The 12,200-nt window shown below is 43.2% G+C and overlaps 1 pseudogene; it reads right to left on the bottom strand.

Annotated features, from left to right (window-relative positions):
- Positions 1-3,321: 3,321 nt before the first annotated feature.
- LOC150066896 (eukaryotic initiation factor 4A-II pseudogene) lies at positions 3,322-4,621 on the bottom strand (annotated as a pseudogene).
- Positions 4,622-12,200: the final 7,579 nt, after the last annotated feature.

The following is a 12,200-nucleotide window of genomic DNA, read 5'->3' as shown; positions in this document are numbered from 1 at the left end:
CTGTGAGATTAAGTAACTTGTTCAAGGTCATTCGGCAAGAGCTGACAAGCCCAGAAGGCCTAGCTCCTTGGCTGTCTCTGAGCTGGGGTCTCTCCCTTTCTGATGGCTCTCGGTGGACAACCCCCCCAATTTGCCACCCTGGCACCTGCCACTTCCCACTCCTCTGGTCAAGCTAGATGGAGACACCTGCAGGTGAGGTCAGGGCTGGAATAGAAAATGGCTTTGGGTCAGGATGGAGTGGGACCTCCTAAAAGTCCCCCTCAAGGATGGGGTTGTAGGGAGGGATGGGGAGAGAGTGCCAAAACCTGGGTCCCAGAGGAAACACTGGGAAGTTTTGGCTCTACTGGAGAGGACAGACCTCTCCAATAGAGGAAAGAGAGACCTCCCCATATGAGAATTCAAGTCCCCTCTCCACCTCAGCTTGTGTCCCCTATAAGGAAGGGTGGGATTGGTGTACAGTTCTGCACCATCAGTCCTCTGGAATGGCAAACTGCACACTGTGTGGGGACGCTGTGTTCCTGCCTGCTCCCTTTCTCTTTGCTGCATCCTGGGTGTCTCCACCAAAACACAGTGGACTCTACTGTCCCCCAGCTTGGCCTCCAACTCTAGGGGACGAGCAGATGATGCCTGGCAGTCAGTAGACCCAAGGCTCAGCGTCTTTCTAATCTGCTGTCTGGCATAGTCAAGCTGGGGGAAAGGAGTAGAGTTGGATAGGGGACATTTTGGCCTCCCCACATCCCTTTGCCTCTTCCTCCAGCACCTCCTAGCTGGAAGAATCTTTAGTCTCCATTTTGTTGTGGAATTCTTGTGAGCTAGGCCCCTGTAGCCTCTCTCCAGTCTTCTCGATAAAAACCTGGGGTTCCTTTCTATCTTTAACACTTAAGAGGAAAACTTGATGAGGAGAGGGGGAGGGAGGGGATGAGGGGTGTTTATTTCAGAAAATCCACTGGAGATTAAAAAACAATCTTAATCATTGTTTTCTGGTTTGTTTGAGATCCCTGTTTCCAGGGAAACACACACACACACACACACACACACACACACACACACACACACTCCGTTTTACATACCTATTTTTCCAAAAATAACATTAAACCTTTATTTTGAGATTGTTATTGTCCAGCTTCCTTGTTAATATCTGGCAAAACTATAATAAGACAACACCGACAGGATATTGGTGTTAATAGAGATCTAGCCTAGTGCTAGTGGCACACACACACACGCACACACACACACACACATGCAGACACAAATTCCTTGTGATCTACCTAGGAGGATGAGATCTGAGGATTATAGTTGAAGGCCATCCAGGCAGAAAAGTCTGGGAGATTCCACCTCTACTATAACAAGCAAGAAGCTGGAGGAGTGGCTTAAGCATGTTGTTTTCCTTAGCTACCTACACTTCTCTCTGGCCCTGGTCCCTGCCAATCACCAAGCTACTCTCCATTTCTATAGATTTGTCTCTTTGATTCTTGCATAAATGGAATTAGTACAGCATGTGACCGTTTGAGATGTTTTATTTTCCTTTCAGTCAGCATAAGTTCTTGGGAGATTCATCCAAGTTTTCACATGTATCAGTAGTTGATTTCTTTTTCTTGTTAAAGAGGTTTTCATGGTATGGAGGCAGCTCAGTTTTCTTAAACATTCACTTGTTGAAGAGTATCTGGATGTTTTCCAAGTTTCGGTTAGTCAGAATAAAGCTGCTGTTCTTGTAGAGATTTTCTGTAAACCCAAGTTTTCATTTTCTGGAATGAATACGCAGAAAAATAAAAATAAAATGCTTGATTGTATGTTTAGTTTCTCCCCCCCCTCTCTCTCCCCCTCTCCCCTCCCCTCCCCTCTCCTCTCCCAGTCCTGGGGCTTAACTTAGGGCCTGAGCACTGTCCTTGGGCTTTCTCAAGACTAGAGCTACTTGAGCCACAACACCAACCACTTCTGGCTTTCTCTCTCTCTCTCTCTCTCTCTCTCTCTCTCTCTCTCTCTCTCTCTCTCTCTCTCTCTCTCTCTGTCTCTCCTTCCTTTTTTCTTTTATTTCTTTCCTTCTGTCTGTCTCTCTCCTTTTCCTTCATTACCAGGGTTTGAACTCAGGGCTTGCTTGGCATTTCTGCTCACAACTCATACTTGATCCCTTGAGTCACATGCCTAGTCTGGCTTTTTGGTGTTTCCATTGAAGATGGACCCTTGAGAACTTTTCTACCCGGGCTGGCTTTAAACTTCCATCCTTCAAGTCTCAGCCTCCTGAGTAGCTATGATAACAAGGATCACAGATGTAAGCCAGATTCATCTAGCAAGAATTTCATTTCATTGATTAAATGCATAGTGCTTTTAAGTGTATCTCTTTGGATAGCTTTTAAAATGTTTTCTCTAGCTATTACATTTTATTCACAAAACTTATCAGCGTTTACTTGTGCTATTTTACTCATTAGAGGGAAAGGTAGAAACTTTACCTGTGTGTTCTTTCCCTTTTTCTTTCTCTGTTTATAACATAAATATCTTAAATATATTTTTGGCAGTACTGGGATTGAACTCCCTATCTCCAGTGGCTGGCTATAAAAGTGCTCTATCACTTGAGCCATCCCAGACGTTTTTTACTTTTAGTTTGTTTCCCAGTTGCCTGGCCTAGCTTCAGGTGGTGATCTGATTATCTCTACTTTTCCAGTGGCTGGTGGTGCCACAGGGTCATGCTGCCAGGCTTGCTTTTTTTTTTTTTTGCCATTCCTGGGCCTTGAACTCAGGGCCTGAGCACTGTCCTTGGGCTTTCTCAAAGCTAGAGCTCTACCACTTGAGCCTCAGCACCATTTCTAACTTTTTCTATGCATATGTGGTACCGAGGAATCGAATCCCTGTCTTTGTGCATGCTAGGCAAGCACTCTATCACTAGGTCAAACTCCCAGCCCCAGGCTTGCTTTTTTTTTTTTTTTTAAAGTGACTATGCAATTTATTTAACATTCAAACCTTCATTAAGACATGTTTAATATGGCAATTTTACTGAGAGTTTAACCCTACCTAGAATATGATTGCTTGCTGGAGCTTAGCAACAGGGTCCATTTCACACTTAGCACTAATTACTTTATTGAATAAATACAATGCCAAACAAACTGCATTCAAATGTATTCTAAAAAAATCAATTTGAAATGCCTTTCTATTCAGGCTGAGAGACACAGTAAAGGCAGATATGCTAGTTTAACATAATTGGCCGATTTTATACAGCACTTATATTTTCTAGTCCACAAGTATATTATTAAATGATAGGGAACATCTAATACAACCATTTCTACAGAACTAGGAAATAAATTTCTAAGAAAGAAAGATTTTACAGACTCCATCTTTTCTACCCACCCCAACAGTCTAACTCTAAAGAGGATGAAGCCAATGACTTCCCTCACAGAGCTCACGACTAATGTCGCTTTGCTATCGAAATCTGTATTTCTGATCCATAATGAGCATTGAGACAAGATTCAAATATTCCCAAAGAAGCACAATGCACGTTGTGGTTGCCTATTCAGCAACAGTGAGCACTGCACTTAAAACTCTCATCCCAGGAATTAAATAAGGTCAGCCACATTCATGGGCATTTCCTCCACTGTAGTATTGTAGAAAGTCTCAATGTCACGAAGAATCCTCTTGTCTTCTTCAGTAACAAAGTTTATAGCCATACCCTGCCTCTCAAATCGACCCCCTCTGCCAATTCTGTGACTATAGTTTTCACGATTGGTAGGTAGGTCATAGTTTATAACCAAAGACACTTGTTGCACATCAATTCCATGAGCCAACAAGTCAGTAGTGATCAGAACACAGCTTGACCCTGATCAGAATTCCCTCATGTTAACATCTCTCTCTTTCTGGTCCATGTCACCATGCAGAGCAGAAACTGTGAAGTCCCTGGCATGCATTTTCTCAGTGAGCCAGTCAACTTTGCTTCTTGTATTGAGGAAAATAATGGCCTAGGTCAGTGTCTCATACAAGTCACACAGTGTATCCAACTTCCATTCCTCTCTTGCAACTTTAATATAAAACTGTTTGATTCCTTCAAGGGTCAATTCTTCCTTCTTGACCAAGATTTGAATCGGATCTCTCATGAATTTTTTGGTCACTTCCAACACATCAGTTGGTATCGTGCAAGAAAGCAACACAACCTAAATACTTGTATTTAATTTCTGGAAAATCTCATAGATTTGATCCTTAAAACCCTGGCTCAGCATTTCATCTGCTTCATTCAAAACGAACATGTTAATCCATTTTGGTGCAAAGTATCTTCTGTTCAATATGTCAAACACTCTCCCTGGTGTATCACAACAATATGTGGTGCTTCAGCCTGCAGGTTTTGCATTTCGTTTTGAACATTTGTTCCACCAATGGAAGCATGACAAGTTGCTCCCATATAATCTCCAAGTGCCAGAATTACCTTTTGGATCTTTAATGCAAGGAATAATAGCTCTCTGCTGAATAGCTGAAGGCTTCTCAAAACCATAAGCATAGATACCTCACAGTAGAGACTCCTTTAAATTCATGTCATCAGAGTTATCAACAATCTCATTCCAGTTGCTCTCGATGACACCATCGAGGTCCATTTCCTCTGGCCGCCATGTTCTCTGTTATAGTTTGCAGAACCACCAGACATGATCTGAAGGACACCTCCGAGCCCAACTGGAAAGCCCAGTCTTGCTTATTTTTGAAATAGGATCTCTGATCAGACTGACCTCAATCTTGATGTAATCTCTGCTTCCTGAGAAGAGTCGGGATAACAGAGTTGGGGTTTTCCATGTGTGTATTTTAATTTTTTTCTTAGATACTTGAGAAACACATTCAACAGTGTTATTACTTTTGCTTCAAATATTAAACATTAGGAATCTCAAGAAGAGAAAGAAAATATATTGACACATGTTTATACTTTTTGTATTACTTTTCATTCTGAATGTCCCAAGAATTTTCTTTTTATAACTTCATATTTGTTTAGAGGACTTTCTTTAACCAATATCTGTTTGTGTGTGCATGCATGTTAGTCCTGGGGTTTAAACTCAGGGCCTGGGTGCTGTCCCTGAGGTTTTTTTTGATTAAAGCTAGTGCTCTATCACTTGAGCCACAGCTCCACTCGGGCTTTTTGGTGACCAAGCTGGCCAGTTCAAGCACAGGTACCAGTAAACATAATGGTGATGATGATGATGATGATGGTGATGATGTATTTAGTCCACATGGTTTTGTCACTGGATGGAGGTGAGGGTTAGTGAAGCTTCCCTTTAAATATAGGAACTCTTCATTTAGGGTCCTTGACTTCTATCACAGAATAAGAATTTCTGAACAAGTCATGATAGTAAGAAAACTTGGCAGAGCTTTATTGAGTAAATAAACAAACAGGCAATCTGATAAATAGACAAAAAGCAGACAAACAGAAGGGTAGGGGCACACTCTTACTGAGTGTGGGTGCTGTCATAGGAGCTAGACAGAGAAGCACACAGCTCCGTGGGCTGCTGGGGTGTAGTAAAGGCAGGGGATCTGGATTCAACGTTATGAAAAGATAGGTGCTTTGTCTTTGCTCTAGTTACACCTGGTGTTACTTAATTTCCAATAAGAATGCATTCGGCCATAAAACAAGCTTGAGATAATGAGGTGCCCTGTTATCTGTATTTGGACAGGTAGCTTGAGTTTTCTCAGGAAGGAATACATTCTGTCAGCTCTTAAGTTGGGTGAGACATGCAACCCTCAGGAAGAAATGCATTCTGTTTTCTCTATTTGAAGCAAAGATACCTCTAAATACCATTTTTTTTTGCCAGTTCTGGGGCTTGAACTCAGGACCTGAGCACTGTCCTTGGGCTCTACCCTTTGAGCCATAGAGCCACTTCCAGCTTTTTCTATGTATGTGGTACAGAGGAATTAAACCCAGGTTTTCGTGCATACTAGGCAAGCACTCTACCAGTAAGCTATAAATGGGCCAATAATGACCAAAAATGGCCCATAAATACCATATTTTTGAGTTGTCTTCACAGGCCTCAGTTTCCTTAGGTTATCCTGCTTCATTTCCCCTAAAATGACTTTTGTTCCCTTAATCTTAAGGGAAATAAATGAAGGAATATCTCCTGTATTTACTGTAAGCTCACTGTACCTCATTTTCCTATCTATCCAGCTTTATGTCCCTCAAAATGATTTTGTTCCCTTAATCTTAAGAGAAGTGGATGGACAAGCTTTAAGCTTGAGTCTGAATCCCTGGCAGCCATTTACTATGTCTATCCTGCCTCAGTTTCCCACAGTTTTCTTTGGCAAGTATCTAAATCTCTTCTTGATTTATACAGACACTTTCCTAAAGGTCATTCTTTCATAGCTTTCTGATATGTTGCGGTCTGGTCTGTGACATAGTGCATAACTCTAGCATGAGAATGCCAGTCTATTGTCCTGTGTGTGGTAAACAGTGCCTTGCCAAGAAAAGATAATATTAGAGCTAGTGCTAGTGGCTCTAATCCTAGCTACTGGCAAAAAACTGAAAGTATAACTGTGGCCTCTCTCTCTCTCTCTCTCTCTCTCTCTCTCTCTCTCTCTCTCTCTCTCTCTCTTCTCTCTCTCTCTCTCTGTCTGTCTCTGTCTGTCTGTCTCTCTTTCTCCTGGGGTTGGAACTCTGGGCTTTGGTGCTATCTCTGAGCTCCTTTTTCTGAGATAGACTGGAGATAAGAGTCTTGGACTTTTCTGCCTGGGCTGGCTTTGAACTATGATCCTCAGATCTCAGCCTTCAGAGTAGCTAGAATTACAGTTGTGAACCACCGTCATCTAGCTCTTTCATCCTTGCAGTCTTTTTTTTTAAACACAATTTTTATTAGCTTATAGTTGTACAAGGAAAGTTTCACTGTGACATCTATACACATGTATGCAATGTATCCTGATTAAACTCAGCCCCCTAATATTTCCCCTTACCTCTCTCCTTTTCTTTGTCCACATGCATCTTCATTTACCCTTCTGTGTTCTGTCCTCCTGCTGATACTCCCCCTGCCTTCGACAGCCATCAGAGCTTTCTAATAGTTACTCAAAACAAGACTCCATGCACGAGAGAGTGGTTTGTACAAATCCACTAAACAACTTTTTTTTTTTTGCCAGTACTGGAGCTTGAACTCAGGGTCTGAGCACTGTTTTTGGGCTTTCTCAAGGCCACTGCTCTACCACTTGAGCCACAGCACCACTTCTGGCTTTTTTCCCCCCTATATATGTACCAAGGAATTAAATCTGGGTCCTTTGTGCATGCTAGGCAAGTACTCTACCACTAGGCCAAACTCCCGGCCCCAACAACTCAATTTTAAAAAATAACATCTTCAAACAATTTACCAAAGAAGGGGTGAGGATAACACACAAGCACAGAAAAAGACGCTTAGTACCAGGAGTTAGCTGTCAGGGAGATGCAAATGAGAACTACCATACTCATTTCTGGGCTTATGAAATGGTAGCCCCTTTGTACAGCACCTTAATAAAAACAGTAAAATTATACTTAAAAACAAAACCAAACAACAACAATTAAAAAAAAGAAAGAAAGAAAACTACACCACTTGTCCAGAGTTGGTGGCTCACATCTGTAATCTTAGCTACTCAGGAGGCTGAGATCTGAGAATTGTAGTTTGAAGCCAACCCAGGCAGAAAAGTCTGTGAGACTCTTACCACAATTAACCACCCAAACAAAAACAAACAAAGAAGAAACTGGGAATGGGAATGGGAGTAGCTCAAGTGGCAGAGCACTAGCCTTGAGCCCAAAAGCTCAGGGACAGTGCACAGGGTCTGAGTTCAAGCCCCAGGACTGGCATATACAAACATACACACACACAGACACACAGACACACAGACACACAGACACACAGACACACAGACACACACACACACACACACACACACACACACACACACACACACACACACACAAGGAAACATCTTCCTGATAGGTGATACATCCCAGTCCCATGAGACAGAAGTTCCTGTGGTTGGGACCCTTCTAGACCTTGTGTATGTTTCTCTTCAGTTGACTTTTATTCCTGTCTCTTGAGCATCCTTCCAGGGCTAGAGTGCAGCTCAGTCGTAGAGCACTTGCCTGGCATGCACAAGGTCCAGAGTTCAAAACCCAGCATCACAAATATGAAAACAAAATTTCCTCCCTATTAACACAGTGAATAAATACTGTAAACAAATGCTGCACTTCTCTCTCTAGCATGTTTCCTAATGACTCAGAAGAAGGAGTATCCTCTAGGGCTTTGTGAATGGACTGTACATATTTGGTTATTGGTCATCTGCACCAACATTCTTCTCTTTTGTTTGGGTTTCTTTCTCTAATTTGGAGATTTCTGCTACCTCTGCTTCATTGTATTGCACTCAGTTTTTTTTTCTTTTCTTATAGCTAAGGAAATGGATTCAAATAGCTAGATTTCCATGTAGTAGTGAAAGCATGTGGAGACTGGAATCTCTGAATCCTCATAAATCATTTTTGTTCTGGCTTGGTGCTGGAGGCTCATCACTATAATTCTAGCTAACCAGGAGTATGGAATCTGAGGACTGAAGTTTGAAGCAAGCCTGGGTGTACAAATTTGAGAAATCCTTATCTTCAATTCACCAGCAAAAAGCCAGAAATGGAACGGTGGCTCAAGTGGTAGAGTGCCAGCTTTGAGCAAAAAAGCTAAGGGACAGCATTCAGGTGCTGAGTTCAAGCCCCAGGACTGGCACCCCCAAGGCAGGGGGGAGAAATAGATATGAATTCCAGTATTTTGTGTGTCCTTCCTCTACTAGGATCTATGCATATGAATTTGTTAATATATGCTTTTTTTTCTTTTTTCACAATGGCACTCTATGACGCACGCACTGTTTTGTACTTTCTCTACCACTCAGTAGTTTGTGATCTGGACCACCCCAGGGAAAGATGAAAGGAGTCTGATTCACTTTGGACCTGGTGACTGTATGAACTTGGGAAGCTAATCTTCCCTTCTGGTACAGAGGATAAAGGGCTGCCTCTGGGGGGAAGGAGGGGCGGGGAGGAGGGAGAGACAGCCATTCCCTGCTAAGGCATGAAGAGAATTGTCACCATGGCCTTTAGGCCTTTCCAGAAGGGAGTTGTTTAATTAAAACAGCTACTCTTGGAAGGAACGATATGTGATGGCCCCAGGGACAGCTTAGGCCTGGCTCTCAAGCTTGGTTGCCAACTGGAATCACCTAGGGAGTGTTTCAAACAGTTCCCTGGAGTCCTGGGGCCTCACTCCTGACCAACTGAATCACAACCTCTGAGGCAGCATCCCCAGGCCTCAGCTTTGTTTATTTGGGGGCCCCAGGTGATCCCAACCTGTAACCAGACAGCTATTAAGTCACAATATGCAGACGTAAGAGCTTGGGCCTGGGGAACTTGGAGATGTTTTCTGTTTTAAACTTCCAACTTAGCAACACCCCTCCCCTCCACACACATGACAGTCACATGATGTCTGTGGACCTCAGTGTTCAGTTCTTTGAGGCAGAGCCAGTAATTTGCACCCCATTGCATACTTCACAGGATTGGAGTGAGGATTGAATTCATTAAGCCCCTTGGGAACTGTGGAGTGGGGGAGAAAATCTCTTGGGGTGTATCTGGTTTCATCGATAGTTTCATTCAGTGGTGGTTAGCATGACTTGGGCTCTGCCAGGGACTTTCTGTTGTAGCTCTGGATGGGCCTGTGCCTGAAAGGTTGGCTGCAAACAGTCTGTCCTGTGCCTGGCTATTTCCCACCTATCCCTAGAGGAATGGATTCCATGAGAGGAAGAATTGCAGTGATTGCCAGCCAGGGTGCCACAACATTTTCAAAGAGACTCTTTAGACTCTCAAGTGTGGCTTGGGAAAGTGTGTTTAAGGTCATAAAATAGATTTTTAGATCTCAGGCTCAGAAGTCCAAGAGTCCTGAATTAGGTTCAGCCACTCACCCCCATTTGTCAAATAAAGAGGTGTGGTGAAAGGCAGAGAGAAAGGAGATTCCACAGCAGCTTGGGAAAAGAGCATTTAAGTACATCTGCTGTGTCCTCGGAGGCACGCACATTGGCTTCCTTTAAATAGGGAGAATTTGGAGTAGTGGGTGAGAAAACTGGGCAGAGTTAATACAGGCCCAACTCACAGGTATGGCCTGCTGGACCATTAAATCAGTCTTTGTCTCTGGAGGAATTTGGGAGAAGTTATTCCTTTATTACTAGAACATAACAAGGACAGTGTGGTCTCCTGAGTTTCAGGCTGTTTTCTCTGAAATGGTAAGAAGAAGGCATTCCTTGTTTGAGGAGCAATTTGCCTTTCATGCAAGATTGCTTACCTGTGAATCTGGTCTTTCAGGGAGCTCATGGTGATTGCAAAATTAACTGCAGTAGAGAATAGCTGAGATCAAAGGGCAAAGACACAGTTTAGGGAGATTTTCAGTTAATCCATAGTACCCAGCAAAAGCATTCTTTAAGTTGCCACTTACAGTCACCCTGGGATATTTGGAAGATGAGCAATGGAGCAACAAAACCACTCCAACTATTTCTCTCATACAGATCTCAGAAATCCAAGGTCAACCATCTTCTCCCCCAGATTTACCTTCTGTAGATCCCTGCAAAGACGAAAGGCGTTGTGAAGGAAGAAGTGGAACAAATAATGACTGTAATGTTTTCTCAGCGGGTATTTAGAAGGCTTTCATCATCCTTACCACAGCCCCTCGCTCTCAGATAGGATGACTCCCCCTCCCTGCTACGTGCATTGGCAGGAAATCCTGAAAGGGCCCCCATATGCCCCAGTGCCCAGTTAGCCTCTGTATAAATCACATTTAGGGCTGGGAATTTGGCCTAGTGGTAGAGTGCTTGTTTAGTATGCACAAAGACCTGAGTTTGATTCCTTGGTACCACATATATAGAAAAAAAGCTGGAAGTTGTGCTGTGGCTCAAGTGATAGAGTTCTAGCCTTGAGAAAGTCTAAGGACAGTGCTCAGGCCCTGAGCTCAAGCCCAGGACTAGCAAAAAAAATAATTTAAAGAATCACATTTAGACCTGGCTCAGGAGAGATCCTTGCTCTGTCTAATTTACATCCTTTTCTGACCCTTTCTTCTCTAATAACTACATTAATCTTTTCTTCTTGTCCCTCTAGGGGCTTTTCCACCAACCTTGGGGCTGCCTGTCCTGCCATCCTCTATGTTTGTCAGAGGGGGGTAAAAAGACCCTTAAGCCAGGTGTGGTGGCTCATGCCTGTAATCCTAGCTACTAAGGCGGCTGAGATGTGAGGATCTCAGTTCAAAGCCAGGCCATGCACAAAAGTCTATGAGATTCCAATTAGCCACTAGAAATCTGGAAGTGGCACTGTGGCTCAAGGGGTAGGGTGGTAGCCTTGAGCTGAAGAGCTCAGGGACAATGCCCAGGCCCAGAGTTCAAGTCCCATAACTGACAAAAAAAAGACCCTTAGAAGATGCTTCCAGTAGTTTTTTTCTCACAAAGATCCCCCCAAACATGCCATTCTCTTTTAGTCTTTCTTGACTCTCCATTTCCACCTATCCCCACCCTCAGTGTGCTAAAACACATTACCTAATATGCTATGTAATTTGTTTACTTACTGCCTTTATTAGTTGTGTGTGTGTGTGTGTGTGTGTGTGTGTGTGTGTGTGTGTGTGTTTCTTATTGTCTGTTGTATCCAGGTTCCTAGCAGAGTAGGTGGCCCACAGCAGGTGCTCAAAGTCAGCCTAGGCCAACAAGTCTAAACCTAAAGCTAGAAGGGGAGGAGTGGCTCAAGTGGTAGAGTGGACAGTGCTCAGGCCTTACGCTCAAGTCCAAGTACCAGCACAAAAAGAAGAGGAAGAGGTGAAGGAGGAGGAAGAGAAGGAGAAGGAGGTTAAGGAATCAAAGGGCAGAACTGCTTAATCCTACATATACAAAAAAAATGAGTGGCTGGGAATGTGGTTAGTGGTAGAGTGCTTGCTTAACATGCATGAGGTCCTGAGTTTGATTCCTCAGTACCACATAAATAAAAGTTAAACAGTGACAACAAAATACCAAACAAACAAACGTCCCACAACATAATGAGGTTGGGTGCCAATGATGTATGCTGGTAGTCATGGAGGATCTCTGTTTAAAGCCAGCCCCAACAAGAAAGTCTGTGAGACACATCTCAAATTAAGCACCAAAGTAGCCAGACTTGGAGCTGGGGCTCAAGTAGTAGAACACTGGACTTGAGCATAAAAGCTTGAGAACAGATCATTTGAACTCCTGTTACT

Source organism: Megascapheus bottae, chromosome 2 (assembly GCF_031878675.1).
Source record: "Megascapheus bottae isolate mThoBot1 chromosome 2, mThoBot2.hap1, whole genome shotgun sequence".
Taxonomy (NCBI): Eukaryota; Metazoa; Chordata; class Mammalia; order Rodentia; family Geomyidae; genus Megascapheus; species Megascapheus bottae.
Note: the sequence above shows the minus strand (reverse complement) of the source record. Positions and strands in the feature narration are given on the sequence as shown.